The sequence below is a fragment of the Ambystoma mexicanum genome, chromosome 14 (genome assembly GCF_040938575.1).
Source record: "Ambystoma mexicanum isolate Mex_15411 chromosome 14, UKY_AmexF1_1, whole genome shotgun sequence".
Classification (NCBI taxonomy): Eukaryota; Metazoa; Chordata; class Amphibia; order Caudata; family Ambystomatidae; genus Ambystoma; species Ambystoma mexicanum.
In genome coordinates this window covers 229,979,561-229,998,826 of record NC_090940.1, presented here as the reverse complement: position 1 = coordinate 229,998,826, position 19,266 = coordinate 229,979,561, and positions in this window count along the sequence as shown.

The window sequence follows — 19,266 nt, the reverse complement described above, 5'->3', positions numbered from 1 at the left end:
TGTTATTGACTGTCCCCTCACATAACTACTGAGCCTTCCTCCGCCCACAGCGAGACCTGCAGGCAAATTTGTGGTGTTCGAGCTGTTGCTGGCCTGAAAACGTACAGCAATTAAGTAGATGGACAAGGTCTCTCCCTCTGTATGTCAGTGGATGCATGATCTTATAAAGGTCAAGTCATATAAGGACTGAGATACCGTGACATGGCCTACCCGCTCGCTAGACTCAAAGAAATTTGGTATCTCATACGAAGATATTTGGCGGATGGGGCAGAGTTGCTACCTGATCATATGCCATAGCTGCTCCAGCTTGTGATGGATATGTTTGGGATATGTGCGATTGGGGTTGGATTTTTTTAGAATACGAACCTATTGTTCTTCATTGTCTCTAATATTGTTGCTCTCTGTAATGTCCAGCACAATTTAAAGGTGTTGGTTTCCATGTCTAACATGTGTAGTTTATCTTGGCATGTGCTTTAACGGCCAAGACGATTGCTATGCTATGTTAATGCTATGTAATGGCAGCCTGAATAAACAAATGTTTAAAAATAAAAGTAAAATAAAAGATGGCATCTCTGTGAGAATAGAGTATTCTGTCAGTAAGATTTTTTTCTGTACTCAGACTACTCCAATGCTCCTATTGGTTTTTGAAAAGTATGTTTAAGAATGTTTGCACATGAATAAAGATTGGTACTAAAATGAAAATGTGAATGCCCTAATGAATTAGTCTATGAATGAATTCAATTGTGATTTATTCATTGTAAATGTTTTGAAGGCCATTGCGGTCTCTGCTGAAATTGTCCACCACTTGACAATCATTGTGCATTTGTCCTATAGTACCTGAGTAGGCAGGGCTGAGTACCAGGTCCCTCACCTGTAGATTACGATACGCTAGGAATCCATTTGTCTCAACCCCCCATGAAAATGTCATGCAGGCGTGAAAGGAAATGCACTAATGAGAAAGAGGAGGAATGCACAGCAGGGATCTCCTCTCCACTCTCTGCCCATGCTTCACTTATCATTGCTTGAAAATGGGCGGGAAAGTTACATGGATGTTTAAAAGCAATACACCTTGCTTTTACGCCTCTATTTAATGCACCACGTATTACACAATACTACCCAAATTGCCTTGCCTTAATCACATGAGCCCACACGGACTACATATAGTGTATATCAAGATGGCGGCCGGCATCGAAAGATCTCTGTGACCGCACATCTCGTTATAGCGGCCCCGCTGGCCCATCCGGTAAGTGTGTACGCACAGGTGCTGCACTCCCACACTCCAATCTCAGCCTTAGTCCAAATGTATTAAGTGTTCATTTTCCCAACATTATTTAAATTTTCGTCTATTTTGGCAGACTTGAGCTGCACACTTTACTGCGATCATTCCGCACTCGCTGCACCGGGTGCGCTTCTTTGGTTGACTTTACAGCCACAGAGGGATATTTCACCACGACCCCTCATGACAGGGACTGACACCCTGCCTCTAAATAATCAGGTCCACCACACGCCCCCTCCCCCATTGTTCACTAAGCAAAATGTGCACTTTCTCCAACTGACCCACTATCACAGCGACGAGGGACTCTACTCTTACTCCTCACAGTTCATATCTTTTTGTCTTTCCAACGACGATTAAGTTGCAAGGGACCAGGCCTCTAATCTAATCGCTCGCTGCTGAGAACCCTACTCTGCAGCACACTGAAAGGTCACGCAGCACTCTGGTCATTATGACCCTTTTCAGCAGGGCCTCATATACCGGTCCCCACCCACAGCACCCACTTGCAAAGCACGCTCTCTTAATAACTGCCCACACATATGCGCTTTTCTCCTGCTACTTCTACCATGGAGACCCTGCAATTGCCACGCAAACCACTTGATATATTCTCACCCCTTGACACCATGACCCGGGCCCCCACCCCATCCTTACCACTTCATCACACTCACTTCTACCTCCGGCATGCAATGCGCCACGTGGTCTGATCCCTACTGGCACAAACCGACGAGACCAGTCTGTATAGCAGGGGTCATTTCCCTCCACCAAAATTACACCAATTATTTATAGCAGGTACACACACATGCCTCACCCCCCCGCCCCCCGGTACACCACAACCACTCGAACCACCTTACTAGGTACTCCGATTGAATGGACGAGTCACCGCTCACCTTCTCAGGCCACTTAGGAGGGTATATTCAGTCCTCCAATTGATCTACATTACCAATGTGTCACATTAATGAACCCCCCCTCCCCCGCACTCATATCTTTATGCCATAGGTTGCTATTCAGCAGAGCCACCATCCCGGAGCCCACTATTCAACACTCATACCCAATTGCTCTCAACACATGGTAAGATACCACATCTAATTCTAACATCTTCCATTGGCTTAATCAAGCCCGGTACACATACCCCCCAAGACATAATATCTAACAATTCTCTCTCTTCCTTCCCTTTTCCTTGGTGCAAATCTTCTATCTTGACAGAATTCTTTCTCAATGTGTACTTTCATGTCTCCTTCCATGTGACCGACAATTATGCCTGAGTAAATTCAGTAATGTCTAATAATCCCACACCCATAACCGCAAACTTAGCACCACTATATCCAATTGTATCACCCATTGAACATGTATGCTATGATGTAAAACACAACTTTTTCATTCTCACATCGGCGTAACATTGTCACAATAACTCAGAACCCTCACTATGGAACACACTTAACAACTCACCTGGTTTCCAACTACACTGGTTTCTGTTTACTATCCACAATGTACACTACACCCTGTACAATCAGGACAGCCTTGAGAAAGACCTTTGTCGGGTTGAAACATGTGTCGGCTTATGTGTTTAATTAAATCACTCTATTACCCGAAGTGATAAGACTCCTCATTATTTGATCAAAAGGACAATTGAACTAATTATTATTAGCAAAATCTCTGATCCAGTGCCTTGTTGAATTGGTTCTTACCCAAAACCTACTTATGCCTTGCCCTAATGCATGCCTCTGGGATCTTATTTTAAAAAGTAGAGTTAAAGAAAAACATATCCACCAAAACTGTTCTGCATACAAATATGTTGCTTGGTTTGACAACCTGGGGTTTGCTGGTCAACTCGGTAAGTATCCATTGGGCACTTGCCCATCAGTCCCTTAAACCGGCTGCTCAACGACAGAAAATCCCCCCCTTCGGAAACGGAGGCTTTTGTGATCAGTGTCCTTCTTTTCTGATAAATCAACCTTGTCATGCTGATATCTTGCAGTCATGGCACCGCCCTACACAGGGACCAATATCCCAGTGCATTCGCTGGAAACCCCCCTACATGTGCACACTCCCAGGTGCTCACACATCTGTTACTTCTAGACATGTCCAAAGCATTGCTAGCACCCATGGAACTCTATTTGGCACACTCCTGCCAGTCCAATGCAATCAATTGCTTCAGCGATATAGTGACTTGTGAAATGATGATATCTATTGTGACAGGCCTATCATTTCAGCGAGTTGCTTTGCTTATGTATTTCAAATAGTTCTTACATGTATGTAGGGCAGCGCTGCAATGGGAATTCATGGGTGAATAAATTTTGCTTTGCAGCCATATTTAGCACTTACAGTCTCAACTGCACAAGCCCTGGGCTATTCCTATCAAGGCATGGATGGGATCATGAACTAATCTTACAGAGAAGAAGTGAACAGTACCCCTTTTCCCTCATCCCACATCTGGCCCTCCTTTGCCCTCCATGGGTTGGATTGCTTTGATGTCTTTAATATTTGAGTGAATGGATCCTTCAATTTTCATATCAAGATCTGAATTTCCATTTGAAATGTATGATGCTTAATGTTTCAAATTATTTTAGTAGCCATTTTCACCGTTCAATGTGATAATGTCCCCACAAAAATGTTGCCATGCACAAAAAATGTGGCCAAAAATGGCAGTTTTTTTTCGGAGACATTATTACATGGAACATTCAGGAACCCCCCAGCAACCTACAAAACCTTTTTTTTTTTTCCAAGAAGCGCGGGGGTTACCCCCACCACCCCCTGCTCACTGTGTCCCTATATATATATGGTCACCTAAATGATGTCGCCACAAGCTTTTCCTGGCAACATTAGGTACGGCGGCCATATATATAGGGACATTATTACCTGATACCATTTTCACATGGTGACAAGATAGCAACCTTATAATAGTATCATGAACATTTTCTCCCATCTCTTCTACTGCTCCTCTCTTCTCTTTGGACTCCCTGTCTCTCACCTGACTCCCCTAGAATCCATCTACCACTCCTCTATCCGTACTCTATGTCTTCTCGGCCCTCGTGACTCTATTTCTACCTCACTCTCTCAACTCGGCTGGCTCCCCTTCCTCTCACAACTGAAATTCCAATTCCTCTGTCTTTTCTACAAATCTCTCCACGACCTCGCCCTCCCTATCTTGCCTCCCTCCTCTCATTTTACTCTCCCTCCTGCTCTCTCCGCTCAGCTGACCTCCACCTTCTCACTGTACCGCCCAGCCCCTTGTGCCTCCTCGCGATTACGCTCCTTCCAACTCTTGGCCCCCCTCCATTGGAACTCCCTACATCTCTTTGTTTCTCCCCTGTTCCCCTCCCTTTGCCTGGTCGCGCTCTGAAACACCTGTGTAATAGCGCAATATAAATAAAATATCATATCATATCTCTATCCGCTCCTCCCCTACCTACCCATCTTTCCGCTCCTCCCTCAAAGCCCTTCTTCTTCACTCCCCCCTGACTCTCCTTCCCTACCTCTCCCCCCCCTCCCACGCCTGCCCCCCTTCCCTTCTCCACCCCTTTCCCCCTCCCCCCAATAACCCCAATTTCGATACTGCAACCACCTTAGTGCATTGGAGATCACCCGGGGTCCCCCCCTTCCCCTCCCTCCTTCCCCTTCCCTCCTCTGTGTAAATTGTTCTAAATACTGTTTCACTGGTTTGTTTCATGTTTGTAAATTATGCTTCATTCATTACTGTACCTGTTGTTATTCTGTAAAGCACTTTGGTGTAAAGCGCTATATAAACTCAATAAACATAAACATAAACATAAACATTCTTGGAGGTTATGCAAAGACAAGGTGAGGGCCAACTTACAACAGGGCGCCATCGCTATCTCAATCATTGTTTATCTCAATCATTGTTATGTTGTGAAAGCAACAGCCAGAATTTTTGCTTAGCATTCCGTTCTTAACTATGTGTACCGCCCTCAGCTGAAACTCCCTCACTACACACACCTGACATTTGGATGGGTAGTTCTGTGGTCAGTAATGCTACATTAAAGGATGTTGAGTGTGTTTCTGCCCTATGGCTACACAACTAATGTGTGAACCCGATCATCCGCATATGCTGCTGGGACACACGTCTACTTATTTATTTGCATTTTTAAAGCACTCACACAGCCCGCGGGCATCGAGGCGCTGTTACAGGAATAGTTTTTTTTTAAATACATTTTTTAGTTTTTTTTAGTTGCATAATTGTGTTCTTTTTTTTTCTTAATTGCGTATTTATAACGCACTTAATACCCAGAGGTTTTTGAGCGTGGACCCGGGGATCGAACCTGTGTTGCTTCGTGTCGGTTTGCTTCCAAGGCGAACCCGTTGCCACTGAGCTATCCTCCCGGGAAAGAAGCTTATCATGTGTGGCCAATAATGTAAAGCAACAGATTACTTTTCATTTCTTTTTCTGTTACTCTTAAGCACTGGGGTTTTGTTTCATGCCCTGTGTTTTAGGCACTAAATGCTATGCCTATTTACTTTAGTCTATCTTAATATGAAATGTAAATGTTTCACTTAAGCTTATTTCGTTTTTTTTAATTGAATATCTAGGAAAAACATTTTTTTAAATCAAAATCAAAGGGCATATCCAATGTCTAAAGAATAGATCTCAGGGGACAAACCGTCTATAAAACAACTATTAATTGTAAACAAAACCAAAAAAATGTTGTATGTCAATCGCGTCACCGCAACCTGCAAAATTAATATATCCCATGTATTGCAGAGTCATGAGTTAGGAAACATCTTTTTAAAGTTTTTTTTAGAGGCATATCAAATGGTTATTTTAAAGATTAATGCTATAATGTCATAGTTGCCAACATGATCCATTCCAATCAGTATGTGCTTATCCAGCCCTATTTTTCTATTTGCATTCAGGGACTTGTAGTTCCACTTTCCCATTATGAAACTCGACTAAAGTACCAGAATGCTAATTTAAAAAAAAAACAGTACTGGATAAGCACCTACAGATTGTTATGGATCATGTTGCCAACTATGCAATGGAGAGGGGGCATATTTTGTAATTTAGATAACTTGAAGACAAAACACTACAATTTGTGACATTGGAAGTCAGGGTGTGGGGTCTTAACTGCCTGCGGCCTAAGTTTAACGCAGGCCATGGCAACATTAGTGGGCAGTAAATACACCCCACTGGGCGTATTATAGCATTTCGTACCCTGACACATGTGCCATGGAGATTGGAAATCCTTGGGTACTAGGAGCAGAGTAGCAGAGGAAGGCAGGCCATTAAATGGAGGGACCGTCATCAGTAGCTGGCGGGTGACACCTAAGATCTAGCAAGAGTTGGTGCCGTAATGGAGCTGATGTGCAAGGTCAGAAGGCGCTGGCATCCAGGAGATGGGGTGAGGATGGCACCATGGAAGGCAGAGACTAGAGGGTGTGGAAGCCAGAGGTAAAGGACATTTCAGCTGCAGTAGTACAGAGAAGAGAGAAGCGGCTGGCAAAGCAAGATGAAGACAGCAGCTGACATCAGAGGAGGTCAGTGGTCAAAGTGTACAAAAACAAGTAGTGAAACTATGTACGCTACTGGCCTGCCCCCTCTCCCAGAACCCCCATCGCCATGCCCCTCACAGTCGCAATCCAAAAACCCCAAAAAATGTGCCTGCTGTTTAAGGGAATGTCAGTGCAGTGCACTAAAATGCAAGTTTCAAATTCTTCCTACACTTTTATTTTAAAACTAAGCCATTGCAGAACGGTTTCTTTTTAAAATAAAACTATAGGAATGGTAAAACTTAATTAAAAAAAGTAGAGGAGGATCGGGCCCCAACCGCTCCTGCCCACTTTGACCACTGGAGGAGGTAGGTGAACAGGCAAACCTTCTAATCAGGTTACAGCCTCTGGGCCAATCAGAAATAGTAAAGGCAGAGGCAAGGGTAGAAATATTCAGTAATCATTCTGCATGATGCACCACGTTCATTTGCCATGTTCTGTTGATATATATTTAGACTGCATCCCATCACCGCCCTAGTGGTCTTAAGGTGCCTTACCTTGTCTTCATATCGGTGTATTGTGACTTCGCCAGGGTGTGTCCAGACCATAGTGCGTTTGTTGTCAAGAATAGAAGAAAGGGGGATACATATAAGTAAAGATAGAAACAGTTAACAAGTAGAAACTAATATCAGGGCTCAATAGAATATGCAAGGTTTTCCATATACCGGAAGGCTGCACTTCAGTGTGTTCCCACCACCTTCCCACATGTTTTGCTTTCCTCCTCATGGAACATGATATAGGTGGCATCAGAGACATCATGTACACACCGATTCCTTCAGCACACATCTCCATCCCTGCTCATGGCAATATGTTGAACTGAGGGCTCTGGTCCCCATCCTCCAACTAAGACCAGGCATCCATGAGCATTCCTCAGAGAGAGAGAGATGAGAGAAAATCAGGCACCTGGGAGTTTCTCAGCAGTGTTTATTAACTGTCGTTACAAGACACGCTTTGGACACACTCAAAGACATTCTGCCTTCATCCTGCTTATATAGGCTATTTGGATGATGCAACATAATTATGCAAATGACTACCTTGGTCAGAGTATGCTTCTGATAGGTCCTCTTAGTAAGAGAAAAAACATTTCTTCAATATCATTGGATGGCTTATATTGTTTACCCCAAGCCCACATTAGCATAGCTAGCATCCACAGTTTTCTCTGACACACAAAACTGATAAGCTTATTTTAGATTTGGCTAGACATGCCTATGACAGTTCTTAACTTCTGCTAAGAACACCTTCATCACATCAATGTATACTATTTATCTGATTTTTGAGTTCCTGCCAAGTTAGTTAGTGTCTTATACTGTGGAGAAATAGATATGCTCTGTTATATGGTGCAAAATAATACAGCTGGTCTCTCAAAATGGTCTGCATGACGCACATTGCACCCTCCTCATTAAGAACATACATACATGTATCCAAGTTTCCCTTGCTTTATCTAGCTTCATCACTATTCTTGTCTGCTTTTCCTGCCAAGTTCCAATTTTAACCTCACAACCCAAATTACGTTGCTGCAAGATGCTGACAAAGACTATCTCCAGTGTATCAGCCTCTGTTGCTTGTCTGAAAACTCTTGGCATGAGTCATAATCTCTCACAACTGGAAACCATTTTGTACTTGAGTTATCCATTTTGAAATATATCTTTGTCAGACACTGTATTTATTCTTCAGAGAGCTATTATTTATGTATTTAAACATCTCTGACTTTGTATCCCTTATTCATAATATATCTTTATACACTTATGGTTTGTGTGTGATATTTAAAGCAGCCTTCACTTCCTGGGTCATCCTAACCCAAATATGTGCAGTGCCATATGCATTTTTTACCTTAAATAAAGGCACTATAATCCTGATTTCTGCAGCCATAGAACCTTTTGATCTGCCTATCCTGTTATCTATACTCAGTTGAGGGCGTAGGGTTTGGCAATTCCTATACAATGTCAAATCCAACGTCTGAACATGTTGGAGGTGTTCAGATCCGATTGGGAAATGGCACTAACCCTTCTGTTTCCACCCAATGTAGGGGTTGAAGCAAAATAAAACCACACTAACCTATCTGCCCCCTGGATGAATTTCAGAGTGCCAGGGTCTGTATTTCAAACGCATGTGGCAATTTATTTTGGTACAAATTAGGGTGTTAGCTGAAGTAGTAAGTTGGGGTAAATTTTCATGAGTGGTTGACCCTAATTGGATAGAAATACGAGTGAGGCACTAGACTAGGCCAGTAACATAGCTCAGTCAGAATAATACTCACTGGTGAGATCTGGGCCTGCAGGTCACAGGTAAGTATCATAAAGTTGATAAATGGAGTACTTATTAGTTAATACTAATAGTATTCATAATATTAGTAGCACTGGTTATTACAGTACTGTGGAATTGATAACAGCAGCAGTGAACACCTTAATAAACCATGCAATATTATCACCATTACAGAGTCACAAAAATGTCTTTATAGCTTTCATGAGCAAAATGGTAATGTTAAGGATGGAGGCCTTCCAGGCCAAGTTGTCTTCATCTGTGTTTTAATCAATACCACTGCTCACATTTGCGTTATTATTTATCATGAAATAATGCAGCCATGTTGAAACTCGAATATTTAAGTACTGACCACTTGATTGAGAGTACAAACCCATGGGGTGATTGATTTTATTATAGCATTTTTGATATGACGACCCCAGTCAGCAAGCAAGTCTGGGGCTATGATTTCAGTCTGGGTCTTGTGCTGCTGTCAATCTGCCTTGGTGCTGCACATTCTACTCATCATATTGATGCCAATGCATGTGCAGATTTGGCATGGAATAGTCCAGGAGCAGGAATGAGGAAAAACCAAGAGCTCTGATGCCATTCAATCATTGTACTTTCTTTTCATCAGTTTGTCCATCTTCAGATCCAACAACAGAGTGGAGCTGCTATGTACTGGAATTAGAAGAGGGGCTGTACACGTTCCAACCATATAGGAAAAAAACAAGGGGGGCCCTGGGAGTCCCTCTGCTGGACATTAGTCCCGGTTACAAGAGCCTTATCTAGATTCTTTAGCTCACTATCTTACACAGTTCACTATTCTTAGAGAGGCACAACTCCACCCTACTGAGGGGGTCCAGCCAGACCAAAACACGTGTCTTGGTTTGCTTTTGGTACTCTTGTTCAGAGGAGAATCACCATTTTGGTGCTAGGCTGCCACAGGACAGAACAAAGACTGATATGTTTTGGATATTTCTCCTCTGTGAAAGATAGTGATCTAAAGAATCTGGGAAAGGCACTTGTGACTGGGACTAATGTCCTGCATAGGGACTTCTCAGGACCCCCCTTGTTTTTTGCATAATTTAAGTAACTTTGGGTCTCAGCCTAAATTACTAGCGTAATACAGACATGGGCCCTTTGCTCACTGTTCTTAGAGAGGCACAGCTCCACCCTACTGATGAGGTCCAGCCAGACTGAAACACATGTCTGGAGTTGCTGTTGGTGCTCTTGTTCAGAGGAGAATTGCCTAGCATTTCGATGCTGGACTGGCCCAGGGCAGGACAATGACTGATATGTTTTGGATATTTCTCCTCCGTGTAAGATAGTTAGCTAAAGAATCTGGGTAAGGCTCTCGTAATCGGGACTAATGTCTGGCAGAGGCACTTCCCAGGACACCCCTTGTTTTTTGCATAATTTAAGTAACTTTGGGTCTCACCGTAAGTTACTAGGGGAATCCAGATGTTGATCTTTGCTCACTATTCTTACAGCGGTAAAGCTCCACCCTACGGATGAGGCCCAACCAGACCGCAACACATGTCTGGAGTTGCTGTTGGTAGTCTTGTTCAGAGGAGAATTGCCTAGCATTTCTGGTCTGCCCCATGGCAGGGCAAAGGCTGACATGTTTTGGATATTTCTCCTCTGTGAAAGATAGTGAGCTAAATAATCTGGGTAAGGCTCTCGTAACTGGTACTTATAACTGGCAGAGAAACTTCCCAGGACTGCCATTGTGTTTTGCATAATTTAAGTAACTTTGGGTCTCACCCTAATTTACTAGGGGAATCCAGACATGGACCCCTTTCTCACTATTCTTAAAGAGGCAGAGCTCCACCCTACTGGTGAGGTCTAAGCAGACCAAAACCTGTGTCTGGGGTTGCTGTTGGTACTCTTGTTCAGAGGAAAATTGACTAGAATTTCGGTGCTTGACTGCCCCAGGGCAGGACAAAGACTGATTTGTTTTGGATATTTCTCCTCTGCAAAAGATAATGAGCTAAAGAATATGGGTAAGGCTCTCATAACTGGGACTAATGTCCGGCAGCGGCACTTCCCAGGACCACCTTTGCTTTTTGCATAATTTAAGTAACTTTGGGTCTCACCCTAAGGTAATAGGGAATCCTGATGTGGACCCCTTGCTCACTATTCTTAGAGAGGCACAGCTCCACCCTACTGATGAGTTCCAACCAGACCACAACACGTGTCTGCGGTTGCTTTTTGTACCCTTGTTCAGAGGAGAATTGCCTAGCATTTGGTTGCTGGACTGCCCCCGGGGCAGGACAAAGACTGATATGTTTTGGATATTTCTCCTCTGTGAAAGATAGTTAGCTAAAGAATCTGGGTAAGGCTCTCATAATCGGAACTAATGTCTGGAAGAGGCACTTCCAAGGACACCCCTTGTTTGTTTTTTGCATAATTTAAGTAACTTTGGGTCTCACCCTAAGTTACTAGGGGAATCCAGATGTTGATCTTTCCTCACTATTCTTACAGCAGTACAGCTCCAACTTACGGATGAGGCCCAACCAGACCGCAACACATGTCTGGGGTTGCTGTTGGTACTCTTGTTCAGAGGAGAATTGCCTAGAATTTCAGTGCTGGACTGCCCAGTGCAGGACAAAGACTGATATGTTTTGGATATTTCTCCTCCATGAAAGATAGTGAGCTAAAGAAACTGGTTAAGGCTCTTGTAACCGGGACTTTTTTTCCAGCAGAGGGACTTCCCAGGGCTCCCCTTGTTTTTTGCAAAATTTAGGTAACTTTGGGTTTCACCCATTCTTACTAGGGCAATCCAGACATGGACCCCTTGCTCACTATTCTTAGAGAGGCACAGCTCCACCCTATGGTTGAGGTCCAACCAGACTAAAACACGTGTCTGGGGTTGTTCTTTGTACTCTTGTTCAGGGGAGACTTGCCTAGCATTTGGTTGCTGGAATGCCTCGGGGCAGGACAAAGACTGATATGTTTTGGATATTTCTCCTCTGTGAAAGATAATGAGCTAAAGATTCTGGGTAAGGCTCTCGTAACCGGGAGTCATGTCCGGCAGAGGGACTTCCAAGGACCCACCTTGTTTTTTGCATAATTTAAGTAAATTTGGGTCTCAACCTAACTTACTAGGGGAATCCAGATGTGGACCCCTAGCTCACTATTCTTAGAGAGGCACAGCTCTACCCTACTGATGAGGTCCAACCAGAACGAAACACTTGTCTTGGGTGGTGTTGGTACTCTTGTTCAGAGGAGAATTGCCTAGCATTTCTGGTCTGCCCCATGGCAGGGCAAAGGCTGACATGTTTTGGATATTTCTCCTCTGTGAAAGATAGTGAGCTAAATAATCTGGGTAAGTCTCTCATAACCAGTACTTATATCTGGCAGAGAAACTTCCCAGGACTGCCATTGTTTTTTGCATAATTTAAGTAACTTTTGGTCTCACCCTAAGTTACTAGGGGAATCCAGACGTGGACCCCTTTCTCACTATTCTTAGAGAGGCAATGCTCCACCCTACTGGTGAGGTCTAACCAGACCAAAACCTGTGTCTGGGGTTGCTGTTGGTACTCTTGTTCAGAGGAAAATTGCCTAGCATTTCGGTGCTTGACTGCCCCAGGGCAGGATAAAGACTGATTTGTTTTGGATATTTCTCCTCTGCAAAAGATAATGAGCTAAAGAATATGGGTAAGGCTCTCATAACTGGGACTAATATCCGGCAGAGGCACTTCCCAGGACCACCTTCGTTTTTTGCATACTTTAAGTAACTTTGGGTCTAACCCTAAGGTACTAGGGAATCCTGATGTGGACCCCTTGCTCACTATTCTTAGAGAGGCACAGCTCCACCCTACTGATGAGTTCCAACCAGACCACAACACGTGTCTGCGGTTGCTTTTTGTACTCTTGTTCAGAGGAGAATTGCCTAGCATTTCGTTGCTGGACTGCCCCGGGGCAGGACAAAGACTGATATGTTTTGGATATTTCTCCTCTGTGAAAGATAGTTAGCTAAAGAATCTGGGTAAGGATCTCGTAATCGGGACTAATGTCCGGCAGAGGCACTTCCCAGGACCTCCTTTTTTTTGTTGCATAATTTAAGTAACTTTGGGTCTCACCCTAAGTTACTAGGGGAATCCAGTCGTGGATCCTTTCTCACTAGTCTTAGAGCGGTACAGCTCCACCCTACTGATGAGGCCCAACCAGACGGCAACACGTGTCTGGGGTTGCTGTTGGTACTCTTGTTCAGAGGAGTATTGCTTAGCATTTCAGTGCTGGACTGCCCCAGGGCAGGACAAAGACTGATATGTTTTGGATATTTCTCCTCCATGAAAGATAGGGAGCTAAAGAATATGGCTACAGCTATTGTATCCAGGACTTTTTTTTACGGCAAAGAGACTTACCAGGACTCTTCTTGTGTTTTGCATAATTTAAGAAAGTTAGGGTCTCACCCAAAGTTACTAGGGAATTCCAGACATGGACCCCTTGCTCACTATTCTTAGAGAGGCACAGCTTCACCCTACTGTTGAGGTCCAACCAGACCAAAACACATTTCTGGGGTTGCTTTTTGTACTCTTGTTCAGGGGAGAATTGCCTAGAATTTGGTTGCTGGACTGCCCCAGGGCAGGACAAAGACTGATATGTTTTGGATATTTCTCCTCTGTGAAAGAAAATGAGCTAAGGATTCTCGGTAAGGCTCTCGTAACCGGGAGTCATGTCCGGCAGAGGGACTTCCAAGGACCCACCTTGTTTTTTGCATAATTTAAGTAAATTTGGGTCTCACGCTAAATTACTAGGGGAATCCAGATGTGGACCCCTTGCTCACTATTCTTAGACAGGAACAGCTCCACTCTACTGATGAGGTCCAAGCGGACGGAAACACTTGTCTGGGGTTGCTGTTGGTACTCTTGGTTCAGAGGAGAATTGCCTAGGATTTCCATGCTGGGCTGCCCCATAGCAGGACAAAGACTGATATGTTTTAGAGATTTCTCCTCTGTGAAAGATAGTGAGCTAAATAATCTGGATAAGGCTCTCGTAACTGGTACTTATATCTGGCAGAGAAACTTCCCAGGACCGCCTTTGTTTTTTGCATAATTTAAGTAACTTTGGGTCTCACCCTAAGGTAATAGGGGAATCCTGACGTGGACCCCTTGCTCACTATTCTTAGAGAGGCACAGCTCCACCCTACTAATGAGGTCCAACCAGACCACAAAACGTGTCTGGGGTTGTTGTTGGTACTCTTGTTCAGAGGAAAATTGCCTAGCATTTTGGTGGTAGACTGCCCCAGGGCAGGACAAAGACTGATATGTTTTGGATATTTCTCTTCTGTGAAAGATACTGAGCTAAAGAATCTGGGTAAGGCTCTCGTAACCGGGAATAATGTCTGGCAGATGGACTTCTCAGGACCCCCCTTGTTTTTTCCAACCATATAAGTGCCACTGCAGCAGTCGATCTACATTAAAATCCCAAAAAAAAGAAGTCCCAAATTGGTTGAATTTCCAAAATATATACTTTTTTTGCACTTCTTTTCTTTTTTAATGGGCTTCCTCCCTCCCCGCTCTACAGCACCCCCACCTTAGTTTATACCCAAACCCAAACGTCATCAACTCTATTGAATAAAGGTGCACAAATCCCCCCAAAATGTGCTGTCTTCTGCCTCGTTTTGGCATTTGTTTTTTTTTACATAATACCACAATACCGCATCAGCACCATCTCATATATCTCAACATGCAAATGTTTCTAATGAGCCCCCAACTACCACTTTGACAAATTGCCTAGTGGTCCTTACCCGCATCTACCTCCACCGTGAGTCCCTCTCCGTCCCTGAATCAGGAGGCCCTACCAGTGGCCGTAAACAGGCTATGCTTATTAATGTGTCGAAGACACGCCACATGGGAAAAGTAGTGTGTTTACGACTAGGACTGCTGTTGTTCCAACACCTCGGAACCAAACAACTAAAACAATCAAACAGGAAACACAAAGAAAAGATTGACAGTATATATTATGGCACAGACAACCCTCAGAACCAACTAGGGGAAACTCCTACAAGTACAAGAGAGATGACGCTAGGTGGAATAGAACACAAGCAACAACCCCATAAGTACAGAAATTAGCAGACATGCCAACACTACCAACACCCTTACCCACTCAGAAAGAATAGGGTACAGCTGTAGCTCACAAGTAAATCAATCCAAAACTTGGTTACAGCAAAGGCAAACTGGGATAAAAGGGCTGACCGAATACAAAGATGGAAACATGAAAGTAGCTAACATAAAATAATGACAGAGAGATGAGACAGCCTTATCGCGCATAAACTTAATCACTGAAAGGAAAAAACCTTCTCTAAATCATGAAGGAGATGCAATGAAATATGCATCTCTCCTAACAATGATACTAACAAACCGAAGAATAAAAAAAGTAAAACTACTAAAAAACGTAACCATTCCTCACACACCTCTCACACTCTAACCAAACACAACCACACCTCCTAAAACCGCAGCAACCCGCACGCACTTCACCACACCGCAACAACCACCACGCCAGACCCCCCCAAACAACAGCACACGACAGACCCAGAACCGAATAGCACACCAATATGCTTGGTGAATGGTGTTAACCGAACTGATGCTGCTAACAGTACTTCACAGCTCCCTTGCTCCTCTCCAAAATCTGTCCTACTAACATGCCTAACCTAACCCCCTTTGTTTCAGATCTGCCAGAGAGCCAGGGGACCACTACGCTGGTGATAGTGCGCGATACAAATATCCTTTAACATTAACATGACTTCCGGTAATGTACATTTGGTGGGGAAATAGGTACTTTTAAATGTTTTGTAATCTGATAATGATTGGCTGGTGTTTAGAATTCAGGAATTCTACATTGCCTTATCCTAGACCAGGGAATATACCAACAATGCACACACCTCTCAGTCACCAGCCATGCAAACGTGAACTAAACCATTCTAAGGCAAGCTCATGGATAGTTATAAATATCTATGAAGGGTAGGCAGTGTCTTTTCAGCTGATAGTCCAACGGGTATACCCACAATGCACACACCAGCCATGCAAGAGTGAACTAAGCCATGCTAAGACTAGCTCATTGATAGTCTGATAGTCATAAGTCTCTTTCTAGGGTGGTCAGTGACTTATCAGCTGATAGTCCAGCAAGTATAACCACAATGCACACACCTTTCAGGCACCATCCATGCAAGCGTGAACTAAACTACACTAAGGCGAGCTCATGGATAGTCATACATATTTGGATTTGTATTATGTATTTATATGGTGCACATGATGGACCAAACCGTATAGCGGCACAGCTGAAAAAATAAATTCATGTGAGGCAGAACTGAGCCTGAGAAAGAGGCACATCAAAAGCAATAACCATAAAGACCCTTTGCTGAACGGAAACGTCTTCAAGGCCTTACAAAACTGATACAGTGATTCGAGGGTTCTGATTTCTTTAGGAATCGAGTTCCACAGTTTCGGACCAAAGACTGCAAATCTTCGGTCTCCTCTTGTTGTACAAACTGAGGTGGGAATAGACAAAAGCAAACAGTCTCTGGATCGTAAACATCTTGATGGTTGGTAGCATTGAATTTTATCTTTCAAATATGCTAGGGCCAATCCATTCAAACATTTGAAGATAAAACAAGCCACCTTGAATCTAATGAGTTCTACCACTGCTAACCAGTGCACGGCGTGATGAGAAGCTGAAAAATGGGCTGTTTTGCCCAGCCTGAAAATCATTGTAATTGCCGTGTTTTGAAGTCTCTGTACTAGCTTAGATGGAATGCCCATCAACTGGCTATTGTAATAGTCCAGATGTGCATTTGTCAAAGCGCCCACCACAAAAGCATGATGTTCATTAGGAAGTACCTGCCATAAAAGTCTCAGAGCATAATATACTGCCTGAACTTTGGCTCCAATGTGGCCTTCACTGCCAAGGTCATCCTGCCAAACACAACCTAAGTTCTTAACCTTGGAAACAAGCCTAAGATTGGTTCCTAGGAAGGTCAGAATGGGCAGTTCCTTAGCAAAATTGAGTAGGTGTCTTGGGCCAAACAAATGGAGTTCAGTTTTGGCTGCATTCAACTGGAGCTGATTAATAGGCATCCATTGACTAACGTCATCTAAGCACTGCTTACGTTTACTAAATGCTTTGTCAAAATTAGCAAACCTGATGAAGAATTGAGTATCATCCGCATAGAAATGAAAACTCTCCCTATGGTGTCTCGAAATCTCCATCAGGGGATGCATATACAGATTGAACAATAAAGGTGAGAATGAGGATCTCTCTGGGACTCCACAGTTCGTCTTAATGGAGTCCGAGCGAAACTCACCCAGCCTAACCTGCTGTTGACGTTTTGTCAAGAATTATTCTAACCAGCCAATGGCATGGTCAGAAACCCTACCCACCTCTCTAAGTCGATCCAAGAGAATGTGATGGTTCACCATGTCAAAGGCCGCGGATAGGTCCAGCATCAGCAAAAGGGAAAGCTGACCTTGATCCGCGGCCTCAAGTAAATTATCTTGAACGGACAACAAGGCAGTCTCGGTTCCAAACCTAGGTCTGAAACCCGATAGAAAAGTATCCAACAATAATTATCGCTCCACAAATTCCTGCAGCCGGCCAGTGACCACCTTCTTGAGGATTTTTGCGGCCCAACGGGAGACCTGCAATGGTCGATAGTTCTGTAGAATCTCTGGGTCCAAAGCAGGCTTTATCAATAGAGGTGTAGTTATAGAGTATTTTAGTTTTTGAGGGACAATCCCCTGAGGCAGGGATTTATTAATAAACCTGGTCACAAAAGGAATTATTTCCAACGACAGCGTTTTGCTGCATAAGCAGGATGAGGAAATAGAGAGTCAATGGTAGGTTTCAGTACCTCAATCAGTGAGCTGCCTCATTTTCAGTTACTTGATGGAAGTCAACGGTAGGACAAGCTCAGCATTTGTGAATCAATTGATTTCACTGGGGGTTGGACAGTGGCCAGTCCAGGCAAATTCAGAGCTGATGTCTGAGTTTTAATTGCAATGTCAGCCTTGATAAGTTCAATTTTGTCAATAAAAAAGAGTTAAAAAGATTAGCCTGTGCAGAAGAAGATTCAATCGGGGTGACCTTGCAAACAGGTTGGCAGAATTTAGAGACAATAGAACAAATGTCTCTAGACATATTGCTTGCAGCCTTTATTTCTTTACAGAGAAAATCTTTTTTTGCTTGAAAAATAGCTTGCTTGTAGCAAGTCAAATCACTTCTTGCCCTACATGCTGCATATGCTACATATCTCTGAAGGGTAGGCAGTGGATTTTCAGCTTATAGTCTAGCGAGTGTACCCACAATGCACACACCTCTCAGTCACCAGCCATGCAAGAGTGAACTAAACCACACAAAGACTAGCTCATGGAAAGTCATAGGTCTCTTTCTAGGGTGGTCAGTCACTTATCAGCTGATAGTCCAGCGAGTATACCCACAATGCACACACCTCTCAGGCACCAGCCATGCAAGAGTGAACTAAACCACACTAAGACTAGCTCATGGAAAGTCATAAGTCTCTTTCTAGGGTAGTCAGTGACTTATCAGCTAATAGTCTAGCGAGTGTACCCACAATGCACACACCTCTCAGTCACCAGCCATGCAAGAGTGAACTAAACCACACAAAGACTAGCTCATGGAAAGTCATAGGTCTCTTTCTACGGTGGTCAGTGACTTATCAGCTGATAGTTCAGCGAGTATACCCACAATGCACACACCTCTCAGGCACCAGCCATGCAACAGTGAACTAAACTACTCTACGGCTAGCTCATTGGTAGCCAAAAGTCTTTATTTCTCTAGGGTAGTCAGAGACTTAATTATCAGCTGACAGTCCAGGGAGTAAACCTGCAATTCACACACCTCTCAGTCACCAGCCTTGCACGCGTGAACTGAGCCACACTAAGAATATCTCATTTATAGTCAACAACAACAACAAATTCTTTATTTTCGAAAAAACACCATAAAAGTCCACATTTCAAAACAATCATAAAAACCGTCATAAAACTCAGGATAAATACAAGAAAAAATACATTTAAAAGTGGCAGTAGGGCCACATGCTCTGTGGGTCATGCGAAGAAATAGCATTTAAATAGGATAGCAAATTCAGCAAAGTTCCTCTTTTCTTAAAAGCAAGCCTTGAAAATGTCAGAACTGCCACGAAGACTGTGTGCGAAGGGCATCGTTTCATCACTTCCAGAGCAGCAGAGATGGTTCGTACATTAAGCTGGGTCCACACTGGTCTTACTGTT